Source organism: Vicugna pacos, chromosome 34 (genome assembly GCF_048564905.1).
Source record: "Vicugna pacos chromosome 34, VicPac4, whole genome shotgun sequence".
NCBI classification, from domain to species: Eukaryota; Metazoa; Chordata; class Mammalia; order Artiodactyla; family Camelidae; genus Vicugna; species Vicugna pacos.
In genome coordinates, this window is record NC_133020.1 from 4,896,526 (window position 1) to 4,914,924 (window position 18,399).

General features: G+C 43.1%; 1 protein-coding gene across 8 annotated transcripts in view; it reads right to left on the reverse strand.

Moving 5' to 3' along the window:
• PPFIBP1 (PPFIA binding protein 1) overlaps positions 1–10,492 on the reverse strand; it is a 152,864-nt gene extending 142,372 nt beyond the window's left edge. For 4 of the 8 annotated variants that reach the window (XM_072954732.1, XM_072954734.1, XM_072954731.1 and 1 more), the window contains exon 1: positions 10,312–10,491. The gene's annotated coding sequence lies outside the window, so the exon portion shown is untranslated. Of the gene's footprint in view, positions 1–5,143; positions 5,220–10,311 lie in introns of those variants that run through there. The other 4 variants (XM_072954726.1, XM_072954729.1, XM_072954735.1 and 1 more) reach the window with 3 other exon arrangements.
• Positions 10,493–18,399: the final 7,907 nt, after the last annotated feature.

Below are 18,399 nucleotides of genomic sequence, written 5' to 3' on the forward strand. Positions count from 1 at the left end.
GATGATGGGGGGTGTAAACCAAGGCACTGCTGGAGGGGATGGAGAGTGAGTCCAAAAAATACTTGAAAGGCAAAAATGACAGTGCTGATAGCCAGGAAGGGGGGGTCTCTAGGATACCAGACACAAACCTGACCCACTATAAACTTTGATCCTTGAGACTTTAAGATCAAAATAATATATGTATGTACATGTATGACTGAAACACTATGTTGTACACCAGAAATTGACACAACATTGTAAACTGACTATACTACAATTAAAAAAAAATAAAGATCAGAGGATAGCTCAGGTTTTAAAAGTGAGCTTTTGACTTCCAAGAACCAGAGCCATCTTCGTGGACTTGTAAACTGCTTTCACACATAGAACCCTCTGCTCAGAAAGGCCCTGCACCTGGTTTAACGCTCTGCTGCCCTCATCATCGAGAGTCCTAATAATTTGCATTCTGAACTTGTGTTTTGCCAATGAGATCTAATGGCACAATGGAGCGTGCATGTGAGCAGAGGAGATCTGTTCTGCATGCATGGCCAACATTCCTTACCACCCCATTCACACGTGGTGTTTGCAATGCCCGGCAAGCACAGAATTTCAGAATTTCAGAATTCCAGTGGACTTGTGATGCATGGAGTTCTGCAAGACTCCAAATGAGTTCAAGGTAAGTATGTTACAAATACAACTGAGTAAGCGGGTGGGAGGGTGATGACAGCTCCAAGCTTTCCATCCGAACCAGAACTTGCTGTACATGCAGAAACAAGGCAGTGACTTTCTAAGAAACACAACCAACCAAGGAATCCTTACATATCTATCCTCTTGCTCCTCTGCATTAACCAACACTTACCCCGAAAATGATGGCACAGAGGGAAAGGGGAAACAGAGCAACTCACAGCTCTTGGTCCTTTCAGTCCTTCCTTCGCTTAAGTGAAGGATGACAGACTGGGCACCGTTCGAGAAGTGACATAAGGGTAATGAGTTAGCTGTGTGCAGTGTTTCCTCTGTTCCAGGAAGAAAGATACACAACTGCATTTACAAACTACTACGAAGTGTGTGATTTTAGTAATTCTGCACGTGTTAAATCCTCTTATACTTGCACTTAACACAGACATTGCACAATATAAAGATGTACAACAAAATCCATGCTGAGTTTTAATTTTCCTTCACTTGGAATGACATTAAACAGTGAATAAACACCATGACGAGTGAAGAGAGAACTACAGAAGAAAAGGTAAAGCTCTGCACGTTAGTACCTTTAACAGCGCTTTTTCCTGCCTTTGAACAAGGGGTCACACGTTTTCATCTTATGCTGGGCTCCACAAATCGTGTAGCTGGCTGTACTGAGGACCACTGAACTCAAGAATATTATGCCCATCTAAATATGCTGCCCGCACTTGGATACGATTTTACTGATGTGGTTCAAGGTAACCCTCAAAAGACCTACCTATGGATGGATGGAAGTGGTGCTGATTTTTTGTACCACTTTCTTAATTATCAGACTGCTTCAGCCCTTTTCCCATCTCATTCATGTCATTACATCAACAAATCTGCTGAAACACCACGACCCAATGTCTCCTCAGATAATGATCCTTCTAGAAATAATTAGTTTAACTGAAGGTTAAAAAAAGACCTCACCAGGAGCAGCATGTAATGTGGAGGACGCTCTGCTGGACACATCCCCCCTACAGAGTATTTCCTGGTGCTCTGGTGGTTTGGTTTTAACCAAACCCAGGCTGTGGTTCCAGAACCAGGCTGTTTCTCGTCACTCAGAGCACTCAGGTTTCCCCTGGGAGGTTGCTCTGCAAACCAGTCTGGTGTCTAAAAATTCCTCCTTCAAATACAGTCAGGTTTTCCTTTGTCTCATTTCACTCTCCTCTTCTTTTGCACCACTACTTTCCACTTCAGTAATTGGATTTCCTGCCCGGAGACATATCCTGGCAAAAGTGTCAGTTTGCATTGTTTAGATGAGAGACTTCTGTCATTCTTTCAAATTTTTCCTCTGTCCCCATCAGCCCGAGAGCCAGCCTCTCAGGAGCCTGAGTTACTTGTCTACGAATTTCCTTTCACTGCCTCCTATTAAACTGAAAAGAAAATAGACTGCCTGCAGTGAACTCACTCAACTCTTATCTCTTCCAATCACATTTAGTTTTTCAATTCGCCCCCATCCTTGCTTTCATTCCCTCTGAAGAAGCACTCTGATGACCTGTCCCCGTCCTCCTCGCCAGACTCTGCACTCCTTCCTCACTCTCTTTCGCTGCTCTCATACCAGCCTCTCTGCCTGCACCGTCCCCAACCCGCTGTCAGAGCGTGTCTCCCCCTGTTCAACTCCTTGACAGGCAGGGCTAACGGGACCACCTGCGGTTCATCACCTGTCCTGCAGTCCTCAGTTTCTGCACTCTGCATTCTGCCTCTACTGTGCTGCTGAAACTGCTCTCCCAGTTCACGGATGGCCTGGATGCTGCCATTTCTCAGACCATCCTTGTAATGGGTCTGCTGCATTGGATGGCGTGGCCAGTCCACTGTGTTGGGTGCACAGCATCCCTGTGCGCCACCATCCTCCACCTCTCTGGTCGCTCCTGCTCTAACCCCTGTAATGACTTCTTTGGCCTGACCGTGTCTACGTGTCAAGGGTTCTCTGAAGGCTGTGGACTTGCTTCTCTTTTGATTCTACGTCCTCTTCTTTGGCAAATTCAGCTAAATTAGTCCTGAAGCAGTAGCCATATGGAGGTGGTCCATCCCTCCAGAGTTTTGCCTAAAACCCCAAACCTGAATTTCCAAATTCCTGCTTCACACCTTCATATGAATAAAACCAACAAACAGTTCCTGATAGCTTCTAACAGGCCAAGTACAGAACCAAGCCAGTGGCAGGAATATGAAGGGGCTGAGGATATTGACCCAGGAGACTGAATGTAACTGTAAGTGCATTTAAATCCTGAGTCCAATACACACAATCTGTGTGACCTCAGGAAATTCCCTTAGCCTCTCTGTGCCTCAGATTTCTCATCTATAAGAATAAGAGCAGGACCTTTCCTCAGGGCTGATGTAGGGATTAAATCTAAGTTGAAACAGGTCAGACACTTAGATGAGTGCTTGGTACATACCAAGTGCTAGGTAAACATTAGCTATTATTATCCTTGTTGCTGTTATTCTCCTAAAAACCTAATGAGACAGGTTCTATCATTTTATGCATTTACACAATGAGAAAATGAAGGTAGGTTATTGTGGGTCACGATGGAATCTCAAACTTCAAATCTTAATTCATCATATTTCTCATTAAAATTCAAGCTGTGTACCTTTCTTAAGGTGGTCCTATCCCTCCCCACTGCCCTCACCACACATACCCTCCTAACATCCAACATACTACTTCGAGTCATTTCTATAAAGTGATAGTTCTCACATCCCTCCCCACTTTACACACAAAAATTCTCATTTTAAAGCATAGTCCTGTCACTCTCTTTAAAACCCTTTAAGATCTAACTAGAGAATATCTTACTCCTCTTAACAATATCGCTCTATCTTACCTTTCTCTAAAAACTAATTTCACCATATTCTACCTTTTGCTCCAAACTCAAGTGTGCTCCTCTCCCCGCACTGCCTCCTCAAAATCTCCTATTCATCCTTCACGGCCCATTCAAACCCCACCTCCTCCAGTGGGATCCCACTAAACACAACCCTTTGCTCAAGTTCACTGCATGATTTACTAATTCATCATACAATCTTCTAACACCACCGAAAGGCCCAACAAATTGATTTTTAAACTTTCATACTTTTTACATTTCAAGAGTAATGCATGAAAGTTGTAAAATGGACATTAATATGCTATAAAAAAAATCAAAGGCCCCTCATCCTCCCTGCCATCCTCATCTCATCCCCCACAAATCACCCCAATTAGCAATTTTTCATGCATTGACCAGTATAAACTACACACATGTGTGGCTGGTTACTTTTTTTCTTAAAATATATATCACAGACATCTGTTTAAGTCAGTATATTTCCCCCAACTTTTTAACAGCTAAGTAGTATTCTAAATCTGTTCTTCATTATGGTTATGTATAAGAGTGGGGGGAGTCATCCCTTTTCTGCCCCCACCTCCTATATATGAATATTCTTAAGGGTAAAAACCATGTTTTATTTGTCCTTAGATCTCCAAGAGGACTTTGTACCAAGGGCAAGAATTGCTTCACAAATGTTCAATGACATAGTAACAATATCTGTCGTCAATCCAGAGTTAATTGTGTGCTGGGGAAACAGCTGTTAATGCTTTGCCTATATTATCACATGTAATCCTTATAACTTGCCCAAGTATCCCCATTTCACAGAAGACAAAATCACACAGCTCATAAGGTTAAGAGACTCTAATCTACATTTGTCTGACTCCAGAGCCTGCTCCTTTCATCAACTCTATGTTTATAGGTAATTAAACTGTCAAAAGAACACACTGCTTTTTCAGCCAAAGTTGGAGAACAGACGAGCTCCAAGTAATCCGGTGTAGGCAGGTGGGACTGAGGATAAGAGATGGGCGCTGCAACCAGCAGAGGGTAGATGGAGGCAAGTGGTTGCAGCCCTGAGGCTAATCCACCATTCAGTCATTCAGTCTGTGTCTGCGGAGAACCTTCCAGACGATGAACTGCCAGCTTACCCTTCTTCAGTCTCATCACCACACTCCCCTTTAGTAAAAGCTGCCACCACGTGTTGAAAATCTATGTACCAAATGTTTCATTACTATTCCTGTTAATAATTTCTAATGCTTGCTAACACTGACAAAAACACTATGAGAAAATTATCAGGACCACCACTTTACACAGGGGACAACTGAGACGCAAAGACAACTTACTGGCCAAGATTAGACTATAATGAACAAAGCCAAGATTCAAGCTGAGGGTCTTAGGCCTCCAAAGTCTGACCCCTCTTTTTTTTTTTTTTTTTTTTTTTTTTTTTGTCATACAGACGTTGCCTTTTAATCCTGTAAGGAAAGACGAACTCTGACTTTTTTTAAAATTTAAACTCAGGATCACATTTGCCTGCAGGTAATAGATCCAACTTCAATGGTTTAGCCAAATGGAGATTTATTTTTCTTACAAAAAAAAAAAAGAGGTGGCCAGACCAGGTCTTATACGGCAGTTTCAGAATGTCATCAGTTTCCCAACCTACTTACCCCTCAAGCTTCTTTGGCCACAAGTTGGCTTCTCCACTTGGAATACAACATCCACGTCCCAGAGACAAAGCAGCAGAAAGAGCAACAGGCGTAACTAACGAGCACATCGAGGCCGTCCCCTTATAAGAGTCTGCGGAGAGCTCCTCCCGCCTACCTGCATCTCATTGGCCAGGAATGCGTCACTCAGACACGCCCCAGATGCAAGGGGTTCTGGGAAGTCAACCTTTTTTTTTTTTTTTTTTTAACTGGCCCCAGTGGCGAATTAAACTGATTCAGCTGCGGGGGAAAGTGGTCAGATTGTGCCTGCCCACAGGGTGATGTAGAGTGCAAGTCATCCTAGAGAATCAAGGTACCTTGAGAAGAAAGTGATAAAAGACCCTTATATCTGTGTTGAAAAGCCTTCTCGTGCAAACTCACCCACTGATGGGGATGGAAACCGGAAGAATATGAAAGTTTTGCAAAAGCATCCAAGCAGCTGATCCAGAGGAAAAACACTGAGACCCAGGTGACTTCACACACATCGTCCTGGCGGACTCACAGGTTCAGTCGGTGTTTCCTCGGAGTCCTCACTGCTTCCCTTCCTCCCGCTTCCTCACTTCCCAGAGTTAATTTAGATGGGAACCTACAGGCTCATCTGACGCTAACATCACTCATAAGAAAGAGTAGGGCGTGTTCAAATTCCAATTCAAACAAAATAAAATTCTCCACTGTGTGGGGTTACCAGAAGCAGCATCTTACAGAAAAAGATAATGGCTGCAGGGGTGTTCACAACCGCGGCCACACGATCGAGTTACTATGTTAAGAAAGTAGGCCATAGTGTTTTAGCCTTGTTTTCACTTTCAAATAAAGTAAATTCAATACACTTTCCTCATAATAACCTCACACAACTCTGTCATGGCGAGATTACATTTGTGCAATGTATTGCATATGGAGAGGGCGACGAAAAGCCAGCAAAAGGACTTCTGTGAGCTACATCCTAGGCACAGAAATACGAGATGATGTCTGCATATTCAATGACAGCTTCAGACTTACATTCATAGCATGGAAGAAGGTCATATAGTTTCCAATGGGCCTACTTCTTCCCAAGAACTACCTTGCTTGCCTGAAGAATTAGGCGACTTATTTATGAATGGACTCGCCACTGAGAACAGCATCTTCAGTCTGTCTCTCATCAGGTAAAATTAAACGTTCCTTTGTTAACCCCCACACAACACTAGGAATCAGCACATCTGCTCTCTTGAACTTGCATCTGTTTTTCTGTCACATGCTTAATTTCTCTAAGTTAAAGGAGAGGTGAAAATACTTAGTCTTACTCCGGAGTTCAAAGCATGCCCATAAAATCTACAGCCAGCCCCAAACGTTACAGAACTTGATCTTCTTCCTCCACGATCCAAATCTGAGAGATGAGCGTAATGATTGATACTCAATGCAATCCGAGTTTGTACAAGTCCTTCAGTCGTGGGCATTTTAGGTGCACCACTGGACAGAAACCACTACATGGTCCTTCTATTCTGAACTCATTACATTTAACAACAAAAACAAGGGTGTGAACGTGGGCCAGTCAAAACGTGAGTCACACCAAGTTCCAGGGAGACACACAGCCCAATGTTCAGTCACAGACTGACAACACACCCACCTGGATCACTCAGAGTCCCAACCCCCCATTTCAGAAACAGAAGCTCCTCCACAAGAACAGACTGGTTACAGGTTTCACTCAAACCCTCCCCACCTCCAAAAACTGCCTGATAACTGTGCAAACTTAAAATTTCTAGAAGGGCCCATTTTTAAATCTAAAATCCATTCATTTGGTGTTTTAGATCCTTCAAAGTGGAAAACAGTATTGAAGTAAAAGAAACTCTCACCACTTGGCTTTTCAAAACATTATCAACTAATGCCAAACTGGCATCAATAATTACTACATTTAAAAAAGAGCGTAAAAGAGTTCAGTTTCTTTTTTTTAATCCACTAGCTCCACTTAATGAAACATTAGTGTTTGTGGTAGTGATATATGTGACAAAAGCTGTAGGCTTTTGGCTAGGAAAATGGTTCTGACATGCGCTGCGATGAATCTGAGAAACAAATGACATAATACACTACAGATGCAAGGAACTGCACAAGCCCGAAGCAGCTTTTGGATAGTGTCAATTTTGGACAGTTTGATGACTGATTTAATTGTGAAATTATCAACCTCTAGTTGAAGGGAAATGCTGGCCAGAGGACAGTTCCCTTTGTCCCCAAACAAGACCCGGTGTCACTAACCTTAACAGCCTTGAATCTCATCCTTAAACCCATCTGTTCCACCATGGTTAAAAAAAATAATCAGAAAATCATGGCTCCCTGAAAGATTTCACAATTGCCTACACAACTGGGATTTTTTTTTCTTAATTTCAATGCTAATATGACTTTCTAGGGAAATCTCTGGGAATTAAAAAAGCTATCATTATGCAATATCTCTAGCCTACGTTTTCACCTTGAAGGAATGTTTCTTTAATAAAGAATCAAGACACAGATCCAAATGGGAATGGGTAGCCATACATTCACTCACGCAGTCATTCACTGTTTTAAAAAGGTAATTCAAATCAGGTTACAAACATGTAATAATACCTCTGAAAAGACAGAATGATGAATGAGGTCTTCTTTTAGTTGACAGTTCGAAACATGTGCTATTTGGGACATGGGTATTTTTAAAGATGGGAGATGATAACTTCAAAGTTACTTTGAATGTAACAGATTACCAATGTCATCTAAATTAACTACAAAAATACAAGTATTTCATGAACATGAAAGACAGGTTTTAAAGAGAAGTCAGCTAGTCAGTAACAGAGGGGAAAAAATGACCTTGTGCTGAATTATCTCATGCTGGTACAGTGAGTAACAAAAAGACTACACGAACAGTTAATGAGCCCTCCCTCACTGTACTTGTTTCCAAAAAATGTCTACGATGCCCTTGAAATTAGGCACTATTGATCTGTAGCTACAGTGTGCCCTGGATTTCAAGTCAACATCTGGCCACAAAGGCTAGATTATCCTATTTTTTCAAAGTAGCTATCCTAACTATGAGAGTTGTTGGTCAAAGAATTTAACCAGAACCTGATCCTACCTTTCTGAACAACCCAAACATCTTTCAAGTTTTGTCCTTTAAAAGTACTGTTTTCCTACACCACATCTGCCTCCCACACACAGATGGAGAAAGACAAATATTGGTTAAAACTAAGTATGTAAAATTACTGTTACTACTCAAACTGTGAATGAAATTTAAAGCTTTGATATATTCAAGTCCTTAAGCCAGGACTCATTTCTTGGAAAGAGGTGTCAGTCTGAATTGGGCACATCAGAATAACATCCTCAAGATACCACTTGACTACAAACGGCAGGTTGTACACTCCATCAGTCAAGGCTCTCGTGAGCTCACACCAGCCCACAGGAATTCCACCTCACCTCCTGCTCTTTCCTGCTGAAAAAGTGCACTGGAAATTACAGTATGTTGTATGTACTTCCTACAGAACCTAAATAGAAAAGACTTGGTCACCTTTCTTTCAGAGATATTAAGCCATTTCTGTTTCTTAGTCCAAAACGCAGACTAAAATGAAAATGTTCCAGCCTGTCCAGTAAAGCATGTGCAAGAAGCCTGCTCCTTATCCTCTGTGTGCTAATTAAAATTTTCAAGAACAGCAATACAGACCCAGGTGTTTTATTAACAACAGCAAAACAAAATACTTCTTTCTAGCCCTGAAACTTATCTGACATCTGGCTAGAAGATGGAGAATCCCATCTCCGAAGTCCTGTATGTCCATACTTCCCGACTTGGGTTTATCGGATGCAACATTGTGGCTTCTTTCTTTCCTCGTCTCCCAGAAATGCCCCTTCGTTTGGGCACCTGGGATGCAGCTTTTGACTCACACTGAAGTCCACACCCGTTTCCTCCAGACCTGGCCACAGAAGGATCCTCACTGCTGAGGAACTCTGGTGAAGGAAAAGGGAAACTGGACCCAGGAGTCTCAGCCAAGACACTTCTTTTCCTTCTCCAAAAGAAAAAGCCTTCAGCATTGATCAGTGAGGGTCCTGAACCAGTTTATGTAGTTAGTTTTTTTTTTTTCCCCAGAAAGTCAATCATACCCAAAATCTCCAAGCAAGAAACAGAAAGAGTTTGAAACAGGAAATAAACAAAAATAGGAATTCTGTGCTTCCACTTATCAAAATATCCTTTACTTCCTGGCAGGCAACTGCTTTCCCTAAATACCAAACTGGGACACTAAATCAAGTGCTTCTTCTGTTGCTCCCTGCACTTCTTACTGAAAGCAAGGATTTGTTTTGGTCCCACATGTAGAAAAATCCATGTTCCTATAATTAAGAGTTTGGATGCCACGCCTTTTGCCACATTTCCCTGTTAAAACTCCCTTCTCTGAAAAGGATCCAGAAAAACAACTACCAGCAGCCCTCGTCCTCTCCAGCAGCCACAGAAAACAGACCTGAAGGTTCTCAGCAGCCTTCCCAACCCCTCCAGATCACAAAGTTGGCAACCAAAGGGATCCTCTGTTAAAATGTGAGAGAAAAAAAGAAGCTGGCATTGAAGTGTGCCTCCAAGAGACCGGTTTTCCCACAAGCTCATAATTAATACACCCCAAGTGAATTTCTCCCATCCTGGGTGCACTATATAAAAGAGTATTTTATGTTACTATATAAGCATATATAAGAATAGCAATGATACTCTTTCATTTAAATCAACATGTAATAGGACACAGGGGAACCAAAAAAAAAATTACAAAACTTTTGTTCTCTCTCAAAGAACATAATATTTGAGTCAATATTTCATAAACTTCCTGTGACATTTTAAAACAACATCCCCTCTATACACACACACACACAGCACAGCACACACTTCTCTGGGGTTTTCAAGTATTATTAGGAGACTTGGGGCGGGGAGTTGGGGTGTTTAAGGACACAGACAGGATCTTACATGTCTAATCCTGGAGGTATTTTTCCTATATAAGCCAGTTGGGAGCCCCAGGAGTTAAGCCCTACCCCACCCCCCGAAAAAAGGTGTCCGTTCCCACTGGGAAACAGGAGCGAGCTGGAAAAGGAAATCGAGCGGGGAAAAGGAGGAGCAGCTGCAACCACACAACGGTGCCACTGCCCTCCGGTCCCTGAGAGGAGTCAAACGCCCTTACCTGGGGGAGGAGAGCCGCGGGCACTAGTTGCAAAGTTCTGCTTCACCTTCGCCGGGAGTTCAAAGCGCGGGCACTCTGGTCCCGCCGCAGGCTCGCTATCCCGAGTCCTCTCCCGCCCCGCTCCCGCCTTCCCTACCCTCCCGGCCCTACACCATGTCAGGAATCCGGGCAGGCACCGAGCTGGGAGCTGACATCACTCCCAGCCCCAGGTACCACCCCCTCCCTCGCGCCCTCCCTCCGCCCGCCCCCTCCCCGCAGGAATCAGCCAACGAGAGTGCGCGAGGGGGCGGCGGCGGGGCCCGGGCTCCCGCTGATTGGGCCCGCGGACTGTCGCTCAGAGGAGCCCACTAATTTTACACATTCCTCGCTGAGCCGGGCGAGGGCTGGAAGTGGGTGTTGATGGAAAAAAATGCTGCCTTTCCTGCTATCTCTAAGGGAAGGAGAATAATGGTACGGGGAAGATCCTTGCGGGTCGTGTTTTAAACTTTCCTTGGCGTATTTACCACCTCCCAGGACTGAAGCGAAACTGAGCCACCCAGGCCCCTTTTGAAGGAAGAACAATCGCCTCTGTGTCACGGGCAAGTCCGAGTCCGGCGGCGCGTGGAGCAGAAAATGGCCAGCTTGAAGTCAGGCAAAGAAAAGAAACGCCAGCTCCCTCGGCTCCCCTTTTATCTCGGGACTGCTGGGCGTTCCCTTAGACGGTGAACTGAGAACTTCAAAAGCACTTGGGGAAGATTTGGAGGAGAATCCTAGAAACGGCGACCCAGCCCTGGATTGTTAACTCGGGGGCGTAATCGACCATGTGGTTGCTTTTGCTTTTAGCGACGAAAATCACAGCGCGCGAGCTTCCAGGCAAATAAAATTGAACCTCCGAAGTAAGAAAAATTACTATTTACCTTTTTAAAGACCTTAAGGCTGCTGTTTTCACGCACAACTGAAAAGGGGCAAAATCTCACAACTGAGTTCAACAAGCCACATGAGAATAATTACTGTTGAATGGAACCAATTGCACGGGCGGTATCAATTAAGAATTAACTAACATTTATCCTGACGGATATCAGGCAGAATAATACCCCTGAGTAAGAGAAGAGAAAGATTCCCAGGAAATGGGTCTTTCAATTTGCCTGATAACTACTCCAAGGCAGAACTCAGTGGTGGAAAATGGTCCTCTTTATGTGAGATACAGCTACATTACCCACCGTCTTCTATGAGTACAGTGAATTAATTATTGACTTTGTTGGTTTTTATTGTCTGTGTTTTGATGGATGACAACATGTCACACATTTTCCCATTCTGCCAAAAATTGTGGTGGGGCGCACAGACTCCACCGCTGTCTCTCGTTTAATCCTCACAGCCGTCCTGTGAAATATCAGTAGCCCCATTTTAACATAAAGGAATCCAAGGCTCAGCAAGGTTATGTAAGTAAATTGCTCCAAAACACCCAGGACTGGGGTTGAAACCGAGGTTCATTTGACTCCTAAGCTATTTCTTCTCTTTAAAGTAGTGATTGCCCACAATGTACACACACTCAAATACAGTAATGCTAAAAACAAGAAAGAAAAAATCCACAGACCCAGGCCAGTGATCTCACCGACCTACTCTATACTATTACCATCATGCTGTTTGTCACACCTACTCTATTCCAAACATCTAATTTATATTTCTGAGTCCATTTTCCCCTAACTCTAAGCCTTTCCGTGTACCACTTCCAAATGAATTTTCTGAAACACTGTTTGGTTTTGCTATGAAGATCTTGCCCTCTAAACCGGGCCCCCTTTTCCCTGCAATTCTTAGCTGGCCATTTAACCTCCCCCTGATCTGGCTTCTATATACCTTTCCCACCTTACCTCCCACCTCACTCCTGGGAAGCACTTCGCTACAGGCAAACCGAGCTACTCACAGATCTCTGCTTGCTTCTCACCTTCTGGCCTGAGTTTTGTGGGGGGTTGTTTTGTTGTGCTTTGTTTTATTTTGTTTTTGAGAACTTTTAAGATCAACTCTCGTAGCAACTTTCAAAGATGCAATACAGTATTGTTAACTACAGTCACCATGTTGTACGTTACATTACCCCTGATTTACTTGTTTTATAACTGGAAGTTTGTACCTTTTGACCCCCTTCTTCTGGGTGTTAAGTCCCACCCTTCTCTCAAAGCCTAATTAAAGTCCTTGTCCTTGCTGTGCCCTCCAGTGGACAGAAAAGAGGTTCCATTGCCCAGGTCTGCCACTTACTCACTGTGTAACTTTGACCAAGTCATTGAAACATCCATCAGAAACCTAATTACCTTTTTTATAAAATGAGGCTGATAATACATCAAAGGTTATTGTAAGCCTCACTGAGATGGTACAGATGGGTAAACATATGGTTGTATATGTCTAGTTATATACATTTCCTATCTTTCCAGAATCTGAAGGATGTTCCACGCCTAATACCCCTTTGTATTCCCACCTAATTCAAGGAAAACATTCCATAAAAATATAGGATGGAAAATGGATCATCAGATCACCTCTAGCTCCCCGCTCCATCCCTGAAATGCACTCAAACCCCAAGCAGGCTTATAGTCAGAGACCATAACTGCATAACTGTCTCCTCTCTCAGTGCTTGGGCCACAGCCCTTCCCTTTTTTTTACTCCTACGGTTCATGCAACCACCCTTAACCTCATCAGGTATTTTCTGCACCAGTCAGTAACCTGCCTCTTAGTCCCTCACCTCTCCCTCTCCCTCAGTCAGGGACACACTTGTCTGTCTCGCCTGCTGCCTGCCTTGCTCTCCCGAATGCCTTCCAACAGCGGCCGGATGGCCACCCGCGTCTTCCTTTCAGCCCCACTCATAGGAAGCCTGCCCGGGCTCACATTCTGCAACCAGCAGCAGGAGATAGGGGAAGGAGTGTCCCACCCCCACAGGGATGGCAGGATAGAATAACAGGAAGTTGCCTCCCATCCCCTCTGCAGCTGGAGTGGTAACAGCTGCCACCCGAGTCCAGAAAACAAAAAGACTTCAGAGGAAAACTGAAAACAGGCCGGGGCTGGAGGAGTAGTGTTCAAACCAGGGGTTCCAGAGTTGGTGAGGAAAAAATGGGCGGGAGGCAAGTCCATTTACAACTCCTGTGATTTCAGCACTAATTAACTAGAAGGTCTAGATACCTGTTTTCTGCCTAGTTATTCCTATGAACAGCCTGACCTAAGAGTTTTGCCAGATAATATGACTGTGGGGTAGGAGTAGGGAAGGGGACACTGCAAAAGCAGGAAAAAGCCTGCAGAGAATAACAATAGTGTAACTTGAAATGGACCCTAAAGGTCATCTGATGCAACCGCCTATTGAATGCCAAAACCCATCCCACAGCGGTCCTGACGAGTAGCCTTCTAGCCCCTGCCTGAATGTATCTGGCAACAAGGGGCACAGGAACTCAAAGGACAGCTCACCACTGGAACTCTTTCCCCTGGGGAGCCAGGTCCTACTTTTCTGACCAGTCCCCCGAAGACCTCTAATCCTCACAACATCCTGTAAGGTGAGTGTCATCAGCCCCATTTTAACATAAGGAATCAAAGGCTCCGCATAGTCATATAAGTAAATTGCTCCGGAACACCCAGAGCTGGGATGGAAACCAAGGTCTTTGTCACTGCAAGCCCTTTTTTCTTTACCCAAAGCATTGATTGTCCACAATCTACTCTCTCTCAGTTCTGTGCTCTGGAGTAACAGAGAACAGACTGGCTTTATTTTGTTCCTCCACCCCCAAGCCTGAGCACGTACAAGGACACATCCCTTTTTAGTTTGTTTAGATGCAGACACCAGGAGAGGCTGGCCCCACTCCTCAAGGTCATGTCCTTTGCTGTCTGGCCTGTACAGGGTTCCAGCTGTGGCTCTCCAAAGCACAGTCCTGATCACTCTTGGCTACTTTCAAAACACTTGAACAGATGACTTTGTATCCATATTCTCTAAGAATGTTTCTTTGGTTAAGGAAGATGTCTGTCCGTTTCTATTAAAATTCACCTCCTAGGGTTATTGCCATGATCTGATGTCATATGCAAGATAGAGCACATTGCCTGACACATAGTGAGTCATCAATACACAGATTTTCCTTTTTCTTATGACACAAAACACTTGTACTGTTATTTTTATATATGGCTTATAGCCTTCACTGACTAAGTTCCTTACAATCCTTGGGGGCAAGATGCCAATTTGTTTCATCTGTACATCCCAATGGAATTCAGAACCGTGCCTTGTCCTATGGACATTCAATAAAAAATCACCAAATGAATGAATGAATGAACGAATGCTGCCTTTTGTTTAAGGCGTCTAACCTGCTGTGGGCTATGTCTTTGTAAGTTCAGGAAGAACTCACCCATGTGATCTTAAAGGACCTGGGTGCCTCAGATTGAGCTCATCCCAGTCACATTGCCCGACACAGGGTGGGTTGAACACATGGTATAAATCATGAACCCAAATTCAAATGAAACAAGCTTAGCTTTAGAATTCCTTCTAGAGGAAATTGCTGCTTATTCTGTCTGATTCTAGGCATGGCATTGGCGATGACCCAGACACCATTTTTAATATCCTTTAGCTGAATACGAAGCCACCACTCAGCTGTCACCACTGGTATCATTTATGAACCCAGCTGTCCTCGCCATTCCCCGCCTGCCCCTGGAGATAGGTGAGAAATAGGCCCGATATCACATTCCGAGCAGCATCTTATTTTAATCACTAGTGCCTTGCAACCCAGGCTGTGCTGGGTATTCTCCAGTTATCTGCCAAGAAAATCCAAAAACCTGGTTACATTCAACTTCCCCATTTCATTATTCTAGCCGGAAAAATTTTAACTGAAAATAGAAACCATTTCTTTTCATGGTGTTTGATTTGTGGTCAATTAATGACTCAGTTAAACAAATCAAATGCTCTTGAACAATTAATCCCATTTACAGAGGTAGTTAATTCAATTTCTTAAAAAGTGTGTCCAATTTCCATACTCTGAGAGAGGTCAACAGGATGGAGAGTCAGTCCTTTCAACACACAGCAGCAATTCTTATTTTCCATTCCACACATGTGGTCTGCGCAGCATTCCTCCCCAGCAGGCAAGCCTTTCTGCCGACTGTCAGGCCTTTCCTGGGGTGACAGGTCACTGCCATTTCTTCCTACCAACACGCACTGTGCACAGACCTCTTGAGAGGTCCTGGGAATGTGCTCAGTCAACAACCAAGCGTTGCTCATAACTAGTAACTAGATTTTCACCTGCCACAGTATTAAGTAAGGCTTACTTTTTTTTAAAATTTTTTTTTTGCAACAGGGGAGGTAATTTTTCAAGTGGAGGTACTAAGGATTGAACCCAGGACCTCATGCATGTTAAGCACACACTCTACCACTTAGCTACACTCTCCCCAACACAAGTAAGGCTCACTTTTAAAATAATATATCATGGCTCACTACCAATCAAAATTTATCCAGTTTGACATTGTAGTGCACCCCACTCTCCGGACCAGTGACTCCCAGGCCTCCAACTGATCCATTAATTCCTACTCACTCACCTTTTCACCTGGACAATCATTAATTTACTGTTGCTTTATTCAGTCTCCTAATTCTTGAATAGAATTCTTCTACTTAACTAGAATTTACATTTTAAGATGGCATGCCAGACTCCAGTCCAGAAACTTCTGTCTACAAGGACTAAGAGGAATGAGTTTTAGCTAAAACAGATGTAAGATGAGGATGGGACAACTGGTTTAAATAAATGTTTTCATTAAAGGAACTTTCTTGCAAGTTGAAACACGTTGCTGATAAACTTATCTTCAGGGTAGAGCATCTTAGCTCCCAAAGCCTATTAAAAAAATGTGTTTCACTGCTGCTTCCTCTTGCTCTTCCAGATCCTGTCTCCAGATGAGCCTTTTCACTGATGGATGCTGATTGTGTAACATCTGAACTGCCAGATAATTAGTACTGTGGTTTGTTAAACTAGCCAAGGTATTAAGAAAGGAAAGAGAGTGTCACAACCATCACTTTAGGATGTCTGTCTTTTAAATGCTTTAAACCTCTTTCCTCTTATTTCACTTTAGACAATTTCCATTTGACCCGACATTGCTTGAATTCTGAATTAGATACAGTGTCATAGCCATAGAACTGCCTTTTACATCGCAAGATGCCATTTCTGAAAAAGATCATCACCCATTGCTGAATAAAAAGAAGTGTAAGAAATAGCACCTCTTCTTTGGTAAAATTAAATAAAGCACTGCATGTACTCTGAGTTATAAGATCTAGGATCACTTGACTCTTTTGAGTTTCAGTTTCTTATCTATAAATGGGGTGGCAATAATGCTAAAGAAAGAATGCATCGGGGTGGAGCCGAGACACCCTGGCTGCTTCTGCCCTCCTTCGGACAGAGTTTAACGTGGTTCCCTACACACAGGATGCTCAGTTAACGTCCTGAGACCCTTGCTGCCTTGAACAGTGTGGACTGGACCATGGATTCCCACCTGAATCACAACGGTCAAGTATAAACTTGGCAGCAGCCTGGGGCAAAGAAGCATAGGAACTCTTCAGCAGAGCTCCACCCTGAATAGTCACTGAGTGGCCTGACCCAATCCCTGCTCAAGACCTTGAATGTCAGACACATAGAAAACCAGACAATAGAGTAGAACAGGGGGGAAAAAAAAAGCAAAGAAGTATATAGAATGAAGGCAATAAAATGAAGCATAAGTAAGTAGAAGCATGAACAATAGAAAATGGGATCAGAAGAATGTCTGTACCTCAAGTAAAATATGAAGCAGAAAGGGATGGATGCTAAGATCTCTTATTTCACTATGAGAATCACATGTAGAAAAGGTAGTAATCAGGGGTATGAAGCAGCAGAAGTCATGAGGATAGGGGACAGTGGCTGCAGAAGTAATGAAAAATATAACGTCAATAATGAAAATGATAGTGAAACACCAATTTCTGTGTGCCTAATATAGTGCTGTCTTAAGTGCTTTGAATATATTAACTGCAACCCTGTGAGGTCAATTTCCATTTGACAGACGTGGAAACCAAGCCACAGAGCATTTAAGTAACTGGCCCAAGGTTACATGCTGGATGTACAGACCAGTTCGGCATTAGAGTCTGTGCTGAGAGAAAAGCTGAGTTACAAGAATGATAGACATGTAGATGCCCTGTTGAGTCCTTAACCACATGCAGGCGTGGCGGTCCAGAGGTTTCCTGCATTTCCATCATTCCTGGGGTGCTCACACTGAATCTCCATCACCAGAGGTAACCTGAACACTCTTTAACGCCTTGCCACTTATGAAAGAACCCAACTAATATCGGGACTTCAAATGAGATAATAAACAAGAGAGCATTTTAACTTTCCTAAAGTAAAAAGGCAAAAATATGAAGCGTTTTGATTCTGAAATGAGGTTAAAGTTCTGAAGACATGGTCTGGTGGTCAAGATTCAGTTTGTCTCAAAATCCTCTTCCTTTGTGACATCACTCTGGGCCAGCCTCTGTCTGTCTTGGCGGTATATTTTGTCACACACTGTGGGAATTTTAGTATGTATTCATTTTCAACATGTAATTATCATTACATATTAATTAAATATAATTATATTAGTTACATGACCCTGTTCTACCTCATTCCTTCTCTAAGCAACTTGAATGAAGAGCCTGTGATTACAGGGGCAATGAACAAAGACCAAAAGAAAAAAAGCTTGAATATTGTTTTATCTTTCTGCCATCTCTCACAACAGCAGCCAGCAGATCACTTAGGGTCTTGCAGGAGTTTAGATTTATTTTAATTATAATGAGAACAAACTACCATCTTCTTGTTTCACTAAAAATAAAACCTCTCGATCAGCCCCAGTTTGCTTTTATTGAGCACATTTGTGAGAGTGACTTCTGGTCCAAGGCCAGGTGCAGCTTTCTTGTATGACGCATTTGCAAAGTTCTAAGCTTTGCTATCAAAAGGATGCTATCAATGGATATTGTGAATCAGTGTCTCCAGCATCATGTTATGAAGGAAAAGAATTCAACCCTATCTTAGGAAAGGTTGTATCACAAAAAAATTGAAATCTGCTGAAATACTTCAGAAGATTAAGATCTTCATGTCTTATACCAAAACATATTTCCAAATG